Below are 16369 nucleotides of genomic sequence, written 5' to 3'. Positions count from 1 at the left end.
TGCTACTTAGCTTCTATTGTCTTTTCGATCTCACTGACAACATGGAAATTTCCTATTTTACTTCTACTTGCATCCTCAATCTGAATGTTTATGGAGTTTCAATACGGGTCACGAAAAAATGACATAACAATGCGTTAATTTTTTATAATCTTCTACAACTGAAAAGTCAGAAAACAAAACATATCCACATAAATTTTGGTCATAAATAAAATCGAATTAAGGATTTTGAATTTACCTGTGCAAGAATTTTATCATTCCTTCGGCAGCTAAATAGGATAAACGTAGCAATCTCCTTTAATAAGCGGAAGTTTTGAGTGACTTTGTCATGAATATAGTGCAATTGTATGAAAATTTTGGCTGAAAAATGTTAGTTATATTACATTAGTTTTGCATAACTAAAGAATTACAAGTAATGTTTGTAAAATATTAAACAATTATTACCTTGTCACTTGTATTTGATGCATTTCGCTTTCTTTTTTATAATATCCAACCCTCTAGTCGTTCTGCAAGGATAACTTGTATCTTGGTTTGATTTTTATGGATTTAATAATTTCTGTTAGAAGAACGACGTCTTGTTGGAGAGTGAGTTTCTTCACTTTTATGAGCAATTTTACCTTCAATTTTCTTTTCTGTCTCACTGACAACATGGACATTTCTTATATTACTTCCAGTTCCATCCTCAATCTGAATGTTGTGGAAGTTTCAATACGTGTCATGATGAAATGACATAACAGTGCGTTAATTTTTTATAGTATTCTATATTTGAAAAGTCAGAAAAGAAAACATATCCACATAAATTTTGGTCATAAATAAAATCGAATTATGGATTTTGAATTTATCTGTGCAAGAACTAGATCATTCCTCCGGCAGCTAAATAGTATAAATGTTGCAACTTCCTTTAAAGAGTGGAAGTTTTGAGTGACTTCGTCATGAATATAGTACTATCGTATGAAAATTTTCATTGAAAAATATTGGTTATATTACATTACTTTTGCATAACTAAAGTATTACAAGTTATTTTTGTAAAATACTAAACTATGATTACCTTGTCACTTATATTTGCGGCATTTTGCTTTCTTTTTCGTAATCTCCAATCCTCTAGTCGTTCTCTCAGGGATAACTTGTATCTTGGTTGGATTTTTATAGATTCAATAATTTCTGTTAGAGGAACCACGTCTTGTTGGAGAGTGAGTTTCTTCACTTTTATGTCTAATTTTTCATCATTATTTTGTACAATTATGTGATACATGTCCTATTTCCCTGCTTCAACCTGAGATATGTATGTTAGTGGGATACACGAGTTTATTTTAAAAATTACAAATCAAGTTTTTGAGAAAAAAATGTGAATGTGTGTAATAGCAAAAATGCACGTGATTGCACACTAATATCTAATTTTGTTTCTTTTTACTGCATGAGGGCTAGAGATACTTAAAATAATTGAATAAGTTTTCTACAAAAAAAAGTGTTATATACAGATTAAAGAACAAATAAAAAATTATCAATAAAATAATAAAATTGATTTGTACAAGCCTAATCGAATTTTTCATTGGGCAACTGTATCAAACTATTCAAAAAAAAAAAAAGAAGATGTTTGAATTCAATCTTTCCTCTTTTATGGTAAAAATTGACAATATAGTAGAAACAGAATAAAGAGAGATTCGATTGGCTAAAAATTAATTATTGGATTGTTTAAAGCAAATGCGAAGATTTCCAACTCTTCATCATTCATTTGACTTTGTTTAGCATTGCCCGACTGTGATGGAATGCCAAAATAAGAGCATATAACAAAGATAAGAATTAAAATTCAACCAAACTAAAATCAATTGTTTTTGTAAAAAATTATATGCTACTTACCTTCTGCTTTGTTTTCGATCTGACTGACAACATGGACATTTCTTATATTACTTCTATTTCCATCTTCAATCTGAATGTTGTGCAAGTTTCAATACGGGTCATGAAGTAATTACATAACAGTGCGTTAATTTTTTATAATTTTCTACAATTGAAAAGTCAGTAAACAAAACATATCCACATAAATTTTGGTCATAAATGAAATCGAATTATGGATTTTGAATTTACCTGTGCAAGAATTAGATCATTCCTAGGGCAGCTAAATAGTATAAACGTTGCAACCTCCTTTAAAGAGCGGAAGTTTTGAGTGACTTTGTCATGAATTACACGTTATGTATCTAAAATATTAAACAATTATTGCCTTGTCACTTGTATTTGAGGCATTTCACTTTCTTTTTTTTAATATCCAACCCTCTAGTCGTTCTTGCAGGAATAACTTGTATCCTGGTTGGATTTTTCGGATTCAATAATTTCCGTTGGACGAACCTCATCTTGTTGGAGAGGCAGTTTCTTCACTCTCATGTCCAATTTTTCATTATTATTTGTACAATTATATGATACATGTCCCTTTCCGCTGCGTCGACATGAGATATGTATGTTAGTAGAATAGACGAGTTTATTTTATAAATTACAATATCAAGTTTTTTAGATAAAGAAACATAAATGTGTGTAATGGCAAAAATGCACGTGATTGCACACTGATATCTAATTTTATTTCTTTTTAGTGCATGAGGGCTAGAGATAATAAAAATAATTGAACAAGTTTTTTACAAAAAGAGTGTTATATGAAGATTAAAGAACAAATAAAAATTGTCAATAAAATAATAAAATTGATTGGTACAAGCCTAATCGAATTTGTCATTGGACAACCATATCAAACGATTTTGAAAAGAAAAATGATGTTTGAATTCAAAATTTCCACTTTTATGATAAATATTGACAAAAGAGTAGAAAAAGATTAAAGAGAGATTCGACTGGCTACAAATCAATTATTGGGTTGTTCAAAGCACATGCGAAGATCTCCAACTCTTCATCATCAATTTGATTTTGTTTACCATTGCCCGACTCTGATGGAATGCCTATTAAAAATAAGGGCGTATGACAAAGATAAGAGTTAAAATTCAAGCAAACTAAAACCAATTATTTTTGTAAGAAATTATATGCTACTTACCTTCTATTTTCTTTTCGATCTCACTGACAACATTTACATTTCTTATATTATTTCCAATTCCATCCTCAATCTGAATGTTGTTGAAGTTTGAATACGGGTCATGAAGAAATGACATAACAGTGCGTTAATTTTTTATAATCTTCTACAATTGAAAAGTCAGAAAACAAAACATATCCAGGTAAATTTTGGTCATAAATAAAATCGAATTATGGATTTCGAATTTACCTGTGCAAGAATTTGATCATTCTTTCGACAGCCAAATAGTATAAACGTTGCAACCTCCTCTAAAGAGCAGAAGTTTTGAGTGACTTTGTCATGAATATAGTGCAATTGTATGATAATTTTGACTGAAAAATGTTAGTTATATTACATTAGTTTTGCATAACTAAAGAATTACAAGTAATTTTTGTAAAATATTAAACAATTATTACCTTATCACTTGTATTTGATGCATTTCTCTTTCTTTTTTATAATATCCAACCCTCTAGTCGTTCTGCAAGGATAACTTGTATCTTGGTTTGATTTTTATGGATTTAATAATTTCTGTTAGAGGAACCACGTCTTGTTGGAGTGAGTTTCTTCACTTTTATTTCCAACTTTTTATCATTATTTTGTACAATTATGTGATACATGTCCCTTTCCCCTGCTTCAACCTGAGATATCTATGTAAGTAGGATAGACGAGATTATTTTAAAAATTATAATGTCAAGTTTTTGAGATAAAATAACGTATATGTGTGTATAGTAAAAATGCACGTGATTGCACACTAATATCTAATTTTGTTTCTTGTTAGTGCACGAGGAATTTGAATAGTTTTCTACAAAAAAAGTGTTATATGAAGATTAAAGAACAAATAAAGTATTATCAATAAAATAATAAAATTAATTTACAAGCCTAATCGAATTTGTCGTTGGGCAACTATATCAAACGATTCTGAAGAGGAAAAAGATGTTTGAATTCAAAATTTCCTATTTTATGGTAAATATTGACAAAATAGTAGAAAAAGAATAAAGAGAGATTCGACTGGCTATAAATCAATTATTGGGTTGTTTAAAGCGCATGCGAAAATCTCCCACTCTTCATCATCCATTTGATTCTGTTTACCGTTGCCTGGCTCTGATGGAATGCCTATTAAAACAAGAGCATATAACAAAGATAAGAGTTAGAATTCAACCAGACTAAAACCAATTAATTTTGTAAGAAATTATATGCTACTTACCTTCTATTTTTTTTCGACCTCACTGACAACATGGACATTTCTTATATTGCTTCCGGTTCCATCCTTAATCTGAATGTTGTGGAAGTTTCAATACGGGTCATGAAGAAATGACATAAGAGTGCGTTAATTTTTTATAATCTTTTACAATAGAAAAGTCAGAAAAGAAAACATATCCACATAAAATTTTGTCATAAATAAAATCAAATTATGGATTTTGAATTTACCTGTGCAAGAACTAGATCATTCCTCCGGCAGCTAAATAGTATAAACGTTGCAACCTCCTTTAAAGAGCGGAAGTTTTGAATGACTTTGTCATGAATATAGTACTATTGCATGAAAATTTTGATTGAAAAATGTTAGTTATATTACATTAGTTTTTCATAATTAAAGAATTACAAAATATTTATGTAAAATATTTAACGATTATTACCTTGTCACTTGTATTTGAGGCATTTCGCTTTCTTTTTTATAATATCCAACCCCCTAGTCGGTCTTGCAGGGATAACTTGTATCTTGGTTGGATCTTTATGGATTCAATAATTTGTGTTAGTGGGACCACATCTTGTTGGAGAGGAAGTTTCTTCACTCTTATGTCCAATTTTTCTTCATTATTTTGTACAATTATGTGATACATGTCCCTTTCCCCTGCTTCAACCTGAGATATGTATGTTAGTAGAATAGAGGAGTTTATTTATAAATTTTAATATCATGTTTTTGAGATAAAGAAACGTAAATGTGTGTAACAGCAAAAATGCACGTGATTGCACATTAATATCTAATTTTGTTTCTTTTTAGTGCATGAGGGCTAGAGATAATTAAAATGATTGAATAAGTATTCTACAAACAAAATGTTAAATGAAGATTAAAGAACAAACAAAAAATTATCAATAAAACAATAAAATTTCCCAATACAAAACCATAGGATGAGATAAAGATGACTTCGGTTCCTAATATCAATAGAATTTTTAATCTTCATGTGCATTTGATTATATAAACCTAGCTTATATTGCACATCCAATTATGTGAATCAAAATAGTCACATGCTTTGAAGATTGCATATGTTACAACACTATGTAGTCTTTATAGAATATATAATGGATTATACAATAACTTTCTCTTATCCTTTTTTTCAGTTGTCTTGAAAGAAAAGAATTTTGCACAATTATTGTGTTAAAACAATTTTATCATTATCAGTGAAAACTCCGTATTGTAACTTAAGTCTTGAGACAATATCAACATACATCTCAAGCAACAAACATGAAATTGATAATGAATCTAACCTACATTCAGTTTACAATTTACTTACCTTATCGATTTGGTAAAACTATATAACATGATTAACCTAATTTATCACATAAATAGTTTTTATTTACCGTAATTAAGTTATTCACTAGCAATATGTTCTTACAAAATCGTTTTTAGTTTCATGAAGTAATAAGTTACATTTTTACAACACTCACTTATTCATATATATAATGGCAGTTTTTATTAGCTTAATGAGAGTTACATTACTTTGTGTGTTTGTTAGATCGACATATCTTACATTTTTTGTTTAAATTAATTTTCATATATTGCAATTCAATAGATACACTACTTCCAACTCCCATTTTATTTCAGCATTGTTGTTTTCCATCACAATTCAATAACTTCTTACTATATAACAAAAAGGGAAAACACCGATTCAATCTATCAGTTCACAATATATTGGTATTGAAGTAATACTTTAGTTTAAAATTGAAATGAAATCTGTCTGTAATAGAAACTGATCAATTTTATTAAAGAGCTTTCTCATGTATTGCCTTGCTAGCTTAATTAACTAATTCCAAGAAGATGTATATCTATTTGTTATAGTTATTAAATATATTAAACAAAATAGTTTATGTATAAACTAATAAATAATATATGAGTTCTTGATTGCAAACAGTTCACTATTTTAACTTAGATATTATCACAAATATTATAGGTAGCCGTTAGCATGCACCATCCGATATTATCTATCTAAATTCGTAATATTGGCCGAAGCTACCACACGTTAATGATTGATTAACATGCATCTAAAATCATTGATCTTGCATGAAACAATAAAAAAGAAATAAAAAACGATGAGATCACTCAAGTTATTTAAGTATCAAATATATATGGAAATAAATCCGAATCGAAAGTGCACATACCTTGTACATTTCAAGAATATAGTTGCAGCCTTGTTGATGATGTCGGAAAAGTGCAAAAGAGACCTTCCAAGTGCCTTGAACTACACACCTGTCTCGACTTCTCTTTTTAATTGAATATCTACTGCTTGATTCAGGTTGATCCTGTACCAAACAAAAAGAAGCACATTAAAATAAAAAGAGCTTCAACTAAGCCACATATAAAGTAAAAAGTGTAGGCATATTAGATAAAAGAGATAAACAGACTCAACAGCCAATTAGTCGGAAGTGGCCCTATACGAACTAAAGTACTATAAACTTCAATTGAAATTCTTAACAGAAAATTAAAGTGACCATCTAACTTTTAATGAAATAGCGAGACACATTGCCTTATATTGCAAAGTAAATCCCTTTATTACCAAATTTAGATCAATAAATAACTTCCTTATTCAATAATATCACTTCTAGCATTTGTCTCCATCAATATATTTTAGTCATCAAATGCAAAGTAATTCTTGTTGCATTGTTAAGTTTTTCTATTAGATGAGCTCTTTTTTATACTAAAATACAAAAATTACTTAACAACTCTTTTTTCTCAAAGTAACCACCAATAAATTGTTCTAATATTTAATGTAATTAGCAAATATTTTTTTATGCTCATATTTGTCATTGTAAGAATTAGATTATATCCTTTTTTAGCACTTTTAGACTTTACAGTGGTAGATTTAGTAAATAGAATAAGCAGTTAGTACTCAACTTCAATAACTAAACCACTTCAACTAATCGCTATGGATAAAGTCCATCCAAACCCAATAAAGCAACATTTGCTGCTTATGTACAATTTCTTCATATAGTGATCATAACAATCCTATAATCGAAATAACTTCAATGTTGTATATTTTAATGTACTCTTATACCATTCAAAATATTTAAGGCTAACAATATGTAAAAGAAGAAGCCATCATTTAGTTCAATGATAGTTACATATCCAACTATGGACGACGCTCTTACACTGAATAAAATAAGTATGAAGGATTATGTGCATGTGAAAAATAAATAAGATCAGTATAATATGAAAAATAAAAGGCATGAAAATAAGTGAACAAATATGAATTCTTAATAGTGAGAATTTATACGACAACAATGGATAAAGGTGAAAAGAGTATACGTGTTCAATGGTACCCTGTCCCATAAGGATTACGAATTAAAATGATAAGCAACATAAGCGTTGGCGAAATAACTCAAGTGCATCCACTGGATAAACTTTTCGGTTTGTTGTCATAATTAATTTTCAGGATGAACTCGGTGGGTTTGAGGCAATTCTCGTATCCAATATCTTGTGGGCCCAAGTTGTGACATAATGGTATCAAAGCGATCCCCAAGCAGAGTCGCAAGCTAAGTGTTATTGGGGACAAAGTGCGATGTGCTTGGGGAGCCACCTCTTAAACCTACAGGATAAAATGCTACATTCACGAGAGTCACCTCCAGAATCCTGATACCTAACGATCGATCATTCGATAAGTCACTCCATGATGAGGACATCACATTCTAAATGAGCGGTGATTGTGATGCTCCATTCCACATATATTAGAAACAAATCAGCATTGACCAAAGAACTCAAGCACATTCATATGATATCCCTTTTCGGTAAGTCGTCATAACTGTACTTTAGGATGCATAGAGTGAGTTTGGAGGCAATTCTTAGGTCCAACGGGCTCGCTTGCTTGAGGCGTGACATATTCTATAAAAATCTTTGATCATTGTGTTTAACAAATTAAAAATGATGTTTAAAAAATAGAGAAGATGTTTTGCAGAGTTCATAATACAAAAAATACTATGAACATAACGTATTGCCACTTTTCATTAAAAATTTGAGTGTAAGAGGTTGTATAAAAGAAAAAGGTATTTCATTGGAAAACCAACTGAGTTTGTTGTGAATGATGCAAACACTATTTTAGCCTCATGAAGTTTATATTTCTAAAGCAAGCCAAATATATTGTATGTAACTTATTTTCGTTCTAAGAGTCATTTCCTTAATTTCAAAGCTAATTGGAGTTTAAATCACCAGGAGAAGAATCGATATGGAGTAAAAAATGTTATGTTTCTTAATATCTATTAGAATGTGCTTGCAAATTGGTGATACCGTTGGAAGATCTATGAAGATTTTTATGAGTGAAAGATTCTACAGGCTCTACTGTTTTATTGTAATGAGATTGAACAAACTTAAGGTAATAGTAACAAGCTTTATCTGTTGAGAAATGATTGAACACTCAACATTGATTATGGGTGCCTAGGCCTCTTGTAACTAGGGAGGGGGTTATGCAAGACTCGTACCCATTTATTGATGATTGGGAAAAAAATTCCTGTACCCTGAGAAAGCTCAAAACTAGGAGTACTACTCCCTTGTAAATCATTTAAAGAAAAAGTTGGGGCAATAACATGTCTAAGTAGATAGATATTTTGAGTAGCATGGATATCTCATTCCCTGAAATACGTAATTTGCTTCCTGTCACATGCTTCATTTGTCAGGAGTCCACCATATTATCCCCTTCCCTAAAACTGTTCAAAATAATTATATTGCCAACTTCTTTTGATTGCATGATTTTTTGTCAGAATATGCCGCAACCATTAGTTGTCTCTGTGTTGGGACTTCGTCAGTGCAAAAACATTTTCAACATCGATTCTATCTAGATCCTCTTGAAGGAATGTGCTTCAACCAATTCGAAATCTTGATAAAATGATATTGCTTTAATGTAAATACTAAAAAATTGCAAGCACTACATCTCATTGATTATTGCGTCGATCCGTGCATGCTCCTGTGGACAGGGTTCTCCTAAGATGCACCATGGCAGGAAGTTGGCATAGGAAGTGAACCAATGTGTCATCAACATTTAGATCACCTATACTTTTTGATTTTTAGATACACTTGCATTGGCAACATTCATAACTGGTGATGCACCCTCAAGATGATTGCTTAAGCTTGAAATTGATGATCATGGTGCTTGGCTTGTTTCATGTCATCCAAGCAAACCATAGAACAAACAATGATACAAAGTTATGTATATGTCCCTCAATCAAGGAGGTTGTTGTCGACTTCCATTAATGGCGAACCATTATTATTGCCAAATCTGCAACTAGAAGCTACAGCTGGAAAAAACTAGCAAAGAATTCCCGCACCTTTGCACCTTGACTCCGAAAGAACACTTGTGCTATAATCGTCATATGTAAACAACACTAGCATTTAGATGCCATTGCAATCATTTGTTGACCTACAATCAGTTATTCATCAATTGCCACAAAAGTATTGATATTGAAGGTTTAATTGCAAGCTGCTAGAAACCGTAAAAATTGTTGAAGATCTATTGCTTCACAAACCAAATGGCAAGTCGTTTAATTAAATGATCCTCATCATATGAGGTTCGCTGAAACACATGGAGAAATTCTAGCCCGGACCTGGTTTGGCTAAACATAAACTAATTATATGGCAAGTGCAATACACTTGTCGTGTGATTGATGGACAGTTTAGGAAAGTGAACAATCATATAGAAAGTGTGATACACTTGTTTTTTGATTGATATGGGGTGGCCAAACCTGGTATGGGTAAGAATTTTCCAACCACTTGTTTGCAGACTTCTAACATTAATTATCAATGCATAAAATGTCTTTTTCAACCTAAAAGAGTTCTCATAGGTTACCAGTATGACTTTTTTTATTTGTACCATCATCTCACCAATGGTTATAACTATTACAATCAATATGGATGACAACGTCCTGAATCGAGAACCACATAACTGAATAGCTCTGTGCAAAATGTGCCTCTATTTTTTATATCTTGGAACCCACCACCATCAATATGGATAGATTTGACAGTCATTTAATAATCTTCGGTTCCCCACAACCACATTGCTAGTATACTTACCACCCTACGTGCATGCCAAATTTAGTTGTTTCAACATTGCGACTCTCCAATTTGGCCACATTAGAGTTTGGTTACTAACACCTTCATCACAAACTGTATCATCACTATGCTGCATAGATTTAGCTTTAGTCATGACCCATAATGACATGCTGCACCACCATTTGTATGTCCATGTCGTGATCGATTTCGCTGCTGCCTTTGTTATTTGATATCTTTCATTCCAAATCCACATGAAATACTTCGTGACAAAGGTTCTCTACCTAGTAGAGTAAATGACACTTTCAACTTGTACCACATCCAATCTTAGTCATGGGTGATGATGTTGTTCACAGTCTTCAATGCTAACTAAACCTTTGTAAGAGTTTGAATTTCTCTTCAACTTGTTATTGAGAGATTAAAAATCATGGATATTGAGATGCTACTTATTACCTGTTTTTATATTAACCAAATTTCTGTTGTTGGACAAGTTGAAAGGTTTAATCATGTAAGTTTAACTAAGATAATAGTGAATATGAGTTTTTAAAGAAAATGGACTTTGGATATGAAAAATAGTTGCATATTGTTAAAGATATAGAGAATAGACAGATGGATCTAGAACCGAAACCAAAACTACTAGAAAAAATATTTATTGCTCTAAGTATGGAAAATAACATACCAAGAGATCTAATTTGGTCCCAGGATAGGATAATATAAGGGAATAAATGCCTTTCAACTCATTACGTGGCAAACTAATAGTTGCGCACTGAGAGACTTATGAAAAAAAATAAAAATAAAAACATGTGTGCGGTGATAAGAGAGAATGTATAATAGTTGAACAATCAATTACTTTTGTGGCTTCCAAACATGGAAGGCAAAGAATTTTTTTTATCAACATATCAGAGTAAATACGAAAACTAGTATATAATTATGGAAGATATCCTAGTTCATGTCTATGAGCCATGATAGTTAGTACTATAAGTTGGGGTCACAAAAATATTTTCTTATGACTATATATTTTTTTTCAATTTTAATATTATTTATTTATTTACTTTTTTTCCCTCCTTTTGTACTCTTATCATTACCACAAAAAATTTCCACCTTTTTCCTCTTCATGTTTCTCCTAAATCCTTTGTGATATTCTATTTTCTCCACAATACCCTCATCATTTATGTTTTTCAAAATAGAGAGTTGGCCAAGTAGATATCCGAATTTGGAATGTTCTCCCTACGACGTCTTAAATATGAAGTATTTTACTAATCAAATCTTCAAGTTTCAAGTCAAAGAGATACAACAATCGTTTTTGGTCTTAATTAAATTATCATCATTCAACAGTCAATAATATTAGATATTGATATATGAAATGTGTTCAACTATTTTTCTTCATATGTGCATACAAAATTCATATTTTTGCATCCCATAAATTTAGAATTAGTATTATTTTAGTTTTATTGGTCACAAGGATCTCACATCATATCTTGTAACTGACAAACCTCCATCAAACTAATGTTAATTTAATGGTCGTGTACTACACATATAGTTGCCGGTCGCTGATCACGATGCATGATGGGTCGAGATGAAGAGGGACCCAACCTAGGATCGGATTGACACAATAAAAATAAGTGGGTTGGTCCATTCAGGACTAGTTCGAAGATGATTGTAGGTATCGATATATGGGTAGGCCCGGCCTAGTGACCCAAGATCTCCTAATCCTAGGTCAAGCTAGTGGGCCAGTCTAACCGGGCCAATATTTTTTTTTTAATAATACATGTCATATATTTTTTATTTTATTCTTTTACGTAAATTATTCAAAAATTTTTATACTTTTGAAACTCTAAAAAGTTTTATCTTTACTGTTCTTTTTTTAAATTACTACATCAATTCACTAATACTGAACGTTAGTTTTTAAAAGTTTATTTTAAATCTTTTTTGGGCTTGTTATTCTTTAGGTTCATTATTGTTAGCTTGTTAGTTAAATTGTTTTTTAACTTCATTATGTGGTCTTAATTAGTCTCTTTTTTGTTATAATTTTTTATTTTATTTGATTATTTATTTATTTATTTCAAAATAAAATCATAAATTATTTAAGTTCATTCCAAAAAGTATCTCAATTTCAATAAAAAAAATGGCACAATCAGGCCTCGTCTGAGCCTGGCCCATGTCTCAATGGGGCTAATTCATGGTCTTGACCAGAGTTTAAAGATGGATGCATTCGGGGCTCATTTAAAGGCCCAAAACCACCTCAAAATCGGCCATGAATAATATTGGGTTGATCCTGAACATGTCTTTATGGGGCTAGACATGCTAGTCTTGGGAAAAATTATGAACCTTGGGTCGTTGAGTTTTAAGGTGAAAGGATCTGTGGGCAAGCATTGTTTTAAAGGGAATTAAGAAGAACAATTTGGAGATAAAACAAAAGGTAGCAAGGGTACTTCTTGACACAAAACAGAGCATCTAAGAGTGAGAGCAAGAGACGTTTGTAGCAAGTAGAGCACGTTGAAGCTAATGAAAGAATTTACAAACTTAAATTAAAGTTGAATCTCTTGTTGAACCCTAATTATAGAAAAAAATCTCTTAAAATATTCAAAATCTAATATTTATTTTTCAAAACATTGATAGGAAAGGAAAGTAATTAAAAACAAAATGGAGAGAAAAAAGAACAACAATTAATTATATACCTGAGGCTCAATTAAACTTGCCGACAGAGTACAAGAGATGGGATCTGGTGATAGCACATCACCGGAATCTTCATAGGGTGAATTTGAATTCGATGCAGACGAAATTACACAGCCAAAATCTTCGATATACGTTCTTGAAGAATTCTGTTGGTAAATCATACGACTACGATGAATTAACAACTCGATTCAGAAATAAGGATTAAAGAAGAAAAAACAAAAGAATCAAATGCTTGAGAAAATGGAGAATGGAGCTACATGCGTAGAATTCATCTTACATTTTTGGAGTTTTCTGCCATTTCTCGACCGTTTAAAGAGTCAGAGGTAAGGTTCCTAGTGCTCTCCGCTCTCAGTACTCTATGGACTTGAATAGTGTTCTGCAATAACTATGTTGAGGGAGAAAAGGTGTGAGTAAACGTGAAGTGTGATTGTGTGTTGAGTGAGAGTGTGTGAGTAATGTTGTGTATGTATGTGTTTGTTTTTTGAACCGCAAAGCTCGACACGAGGTAGCAGAAGGCATGGAAGTTACATTTTGTCTTTTTCTCATGATATTTTCCTCTTAATTTCTTCGTTTTTAGATTCTTTTAATTAATATTAATGTAATAATTAGTCAATAAGCATTTTTAGAAAGAAATATAAATATTCAAGCCATCTATAAATACAATTTAATAAATTATTTTCTAAATCAGATTCCTCTAGAAAAGGCAAAAAAAAGAAGAAGAAGAGAAACATCATAATATTTATGAAGATTAATTATACATTTGTAGTATTGTAATAAATCATTTATGTTTTGCAATTTCTTTATGTACAACTACTGTTTTTGAATAAAATTGGAAAACTGAAAGAAGTGATAGAGTTAAATTGATACTCAAAAATAAAAAAAATTTAGTCATATATACCTCTCTTGGCAGTTCAATCATTTTGGGATTTTTGTTGAAATTCGACAACATTTTAAACAAAGGATCTATTGTGATATATGTGATAGGTATGAATTAATGTAATTAATGGTGTGGAATATAAGGATAGGTATGAATTAATATCAGTTACCTGCACTCTAGTATTTTAAGTTTGAAATTAATTGCAATTATAATAAAGTTATACAAACAAACTAATTGGTTCATTGCCACCACAAAATTTATCACTCTCAAATATTTTGGAATAGAAAAATCAATTGACACTTTTGAATTCATTAAAATTATCAATAAAATAATAAAATTGATTTGTACAAGCCTAATCGAATTTTTTATTGGGCAACTATATCAAACGATTTTGAAAAGAAAAAAGATGTTCGAATTTAAAATTTTCTCTTTTAAGGAAATATTGACAAAATAGTAGAAAAAAAATAGAGAGAGATTTGACTGGCTACAAACCAATTATTGGGGTGTTTAAAGTTCATGCAAAGATCTCCAACTCGTCATCATTCATTTGATTTTGTTTATCATTGCCCGACTCTGATGGAATGCCTATTAAAATAAGAGCTTATAACAAAGATAAGAGTTAAAATTCAACAAAACTAAAACCAATCATTTTTGTAGAAATTATATGCTACATACCTTCTTTCTTCAGTTCAATCTCACTGACAACATGGACATTTCTTATATTACTTTTAGTTCCATCCCCCATCTGAATGTTTGGGAAGTTTCAATACGGGTCATGAAGAAATAACATAGAAGTGCGTTAATTTTTTAAAATATTCTATAATTGAAAAGTCAGAAAAGAAAACATTTCCACATAAATTTTGGTCATAAATAAAATTGAATTATGGATTTTGAATTTACCTGTGCAAGAACTAGATCATTCCCCCGGCAGCTAAATACTATAAACATTGCAACGTCCTTTAAAGAGCGGAACTTCTGAGTGACTTTGTCATGAATATAGTACTATTGCATGATAATTTTGATTGAAAAATTTTAGTTATATTACAGTAGTTTTGCATATAAAGAATTACAAATCATTTATGTAAAATATTAAACAATTATTACCTTGTAACTTTATGTGTGGCATTTCGCCTTCTTTTTTGGTAATATCCAACCCTCTAGTCGTTCTTGCAGGGATAACTTGTATCTTGGTTGGATTATTATGGATTCTATAATTTCCGTTACAGGGACCACATCTTGTTGGAGAGGGAATTTCTTCACTCTTATGTCCAAATTTTTATTCATTATTTTGTACAATTATAATGTTACTTGTCCCTTTCCCCTCCTTCAATCGGAGAATATGTATGTCAGTAGAATAGACGAGTTTATTTTATAAATTATAATATCATATTTTTGAGATAAAGAAACTTAAATGTGTGTAATAGCAAATATGCACGTGCTTGCACGATAATTTACAATGTTGTTTCTTTTTAGTGCATGACGGCTACAGATAATTAAAATTATTGAATAAGTGTGTACAAACAAAGTATTATATGAAGACTAAAGAACAAATAAAAAATTATCAATAGCATAATAAAATTGATTTGTACAACTTTAATCAAATTTTTCATTTGGCAACTATATCAAACGATTCTGAAAAGAAAAAAGATGTTCGAATTCAAAATTTTCTCTTTTATGGTAAATATTGACAAAATAGTAGAAAAAGAATAAAGAGAGATTCGACTGGCTACAAATCAAATATTAGGTTTTTTAAATCACATGCAGAGATCTCTAACTCTTTATCATCCATTGATTTTGTTTATCGTTGCCCGACTCTGATGGAATGTCTATTAAAACAAGAGCACATAACAAAGATAAGAGTTAAAATTCAACCAAAGTAAAACCAACCATTTTTGTAAGAAATTATATTCTACATACCTTGTATTTTCATTTTGATCTCACCGATAACATGGATATTTTTTTATATTACTTTTAGTTCCGTCCCCACTCTAAATGTTTTGGAAGTTTCTGTACGGGTCATGAAGAAATGACATAACAGAGTGTTAATTTTTTAGAATCTTCTACAATTGAAAAGTCAGAAAACAAAACATATCCATATAAATTTTGGTCATAAATAAAATCGAATTATAGATTTTGGATTTACCTATGCAAGAACTAGATCAATCCTCTAGCAGCTAAATAGTATATACATTGCAACCTCCTTTAAAGAGCAGTAGTTTTTAGTGACTTTGTCATGAATATAGTAATATTGTATGAAAATTTTGATTGAAAAATGTTCGTTATATTACATTAGTTTTGCATATCTAAAGAAATAAAAGTTATTTATGTAAAATATTAAACAATTACTACCTTGTAACTTGTACTTGAGGTATTTCGATTTCTTTTTTGCAATATCCAATCCTCTAGTCATTCTTGCAAGGATAACTTGTATCTTGGATTGTATAATTGCCGTTAGAGGGAACACGTCTTGTTGGAGAGGGAGTTTCTTCACTCTTATGTCCAATTCTTCTTCATTATTTTGTACAATTATATG

The 16369-nt window shown here is 30.6% G+C and overlaps 1 long non-coding RNA gene across 1 annotated transcript; it reads right to left on the bottom strand.

Annotated features, from left to right (window-relative positions):
* Window positions 1-9115: 9115 nt before the first annotated feature.
* Window positions 9116-13417, bottom strand: LOC148785006 (uncharacterized). Its single transcript, XR_016062764.1, has 3 exons — window positions 13237-13417; window positions 12962-13105; window positions 9116-9657 (listed from the first exon to the last, which is right to left on the bottom strand). It is a non-coding gene; the product is annotated as an uncharacterized LOC148785006 (long non-coding RNA).
* Between the last annotated feature and the right edge of the window lie 2952 nt (window positions 13418-16369).

This window comes from Sesamum indicum, linkage group LG11 (assembly GCF_026168435.1).
Source record: "Sesamum indicum cultivar Baizhima isolate 11 linkage group LG11, ASM2616843v1, whole genome shotgun sequence".
NCBI classification, from domain to species: Eukaryota; Viridiplantae; Streptophyta; class Magnoliopsida; order Lamiales; family Pedaliaceae; genus Sesamum; species Sesamum indicum.
Note: the sequence above shows the minus strand (reverse complement) of the source record. Positions and strands in the feature narration are given on the sequence as shown.